At 46.1% G+C, this 1,246-nt stretch overlaps 1 protein-coding gene across 1 annotated transcript in view; it reads left to right on the top strand.

Moving 5' to 3' along the window:
- Positions 1-854: 854 nt before the first annotated feature.
- The window catches only part of LOC121535150 (glypican-1), a 148,857-nt gene continuing 148,465 nt past the window's right edge, over positions 855-1,246 (top strand). Inside the window, exons 1-2 of the mRNA XM_041841920.2 lie at positions 855-1,032; positions 1,143-1,246. The exon at positions 1,143-1,246 is cut by the window's right edge and continues 400 nt beyond it. The gene's annotated coding sequence lies outside the window, so the exon portion shown is untranslated. The remainder of the gene's footprint in view (positions 1,033-1,142) is intronic.

A 1,246-nucleotide genomic window follows, 5' to 3' on the forward strand; every position in this document is an offset into this window, starting at 1 on the left:
TCCCAACATTGGGAGACACATAGGCACTTGAGGAACTCAACTTGTGTACACCTCATTAAGCTACAAAAGTGTCAGTGCTCAACCTTAACATCTGTTGACAATACAACAGAACAGATTAACAGGGATGACATTGACTTTCAGGGGTGGCCAAAAATAATTATTGCCCTACTAAGCCACACCTCCAGTCTTCTGATCTGACCTTGTGGATCATAGCTCAACAACCCAACTAAGTGACCCAACTGGCTGGGTCAAAAATAACACAACATGTCCACTATTTACCCACCACTGGGTTGTTTTTAACACAGCATTTTTTTGTTGGTGTACTTTACACATGGATAAGTCCACATCTCCAATGTAGCCCCAGCTAATGTATTTTCTGTATTGCATTTAATGATTCAAAAGATCTTATACTGCTTAAAACATCCCTAAAAACGAGCTTGATCTAGGAATGAACCCAATTAGACCAGGCAGGGAACAGCTAACCAACCAGCCAAGCCTAACTACCCATCATTAGGGACTATTGCTGATCTCAGAACGGTTTACAAAACAAGTCCGTTTCGCGAGTCTGTGGCACACGCCACCGGAGGAATGAAGTCCGGTTGGTTTGATGCAACATCCTGTGGGGAAGCTCCGTCGCAGTCACGAGCTCCGCCGTGTCCTTCTGCATTCGGTGCCTCTCTCTTTCTCTCCCTCTCTCCCTCTCTCTCTCTCTCTCTCTCTCTCTCTCTCTCTCTCTCTCTCTCTCTCTCTCTCTCTCTCTCTCCCCTTCTCACCCCCTCTTTCTCACCCCCTCTTTCTCACCCCCTCTTTCGCGCTCTCTCTCTCTCTCTCTCTCTCTCTCTCTCTCTCTCTCTCTCTCTCTCTCTCTCTCTCTCTCTCTCTCGCTCTGACTCTCCGCCTTATTCTCCTCATTCGACTGAGTGGCAGCGCCGGGAGAGCATCATTAACTTGAACTAGACTTGACGGTCTCCGTAACTGCCAATTTACCGGGCGCTCCTCCGCTGAAAGCTGCCTGTTGGGCTGTCATCGCCGGTAATACCATAAAGAGACGTTATTTTCCGTTAATGTTCACCTGTTGATTTTCTGGAATTTTGTAAATTCATGTTTTGGCTGCTAATCATGTTTATATTGAATTTCCTCAGGTGACTGCACATTGTTAACCGAATTGTCTATGTGGAGGCACAGATAATTTGTGTGAAATTGCTACAGTGGTTGATTTATCTACACTGCGACCAAAAAGGCCTGC

The sequence above is a fragment of the Coregonus clupeaformis genome, chromosome 21, assembly GCF_020615455.1.
Source record: "Coregonus clupeaformis isolate EN_2021a chromosome 21, ASM2061545v1, whole genome shotgun sequence".
NCBI classification, from domain to species: Eukaryota; Metazoa; Chordata; class Actinopteri; order Salmoniformes; family Salmonidae; genus Coregonus; species Coregonus clupeaformis.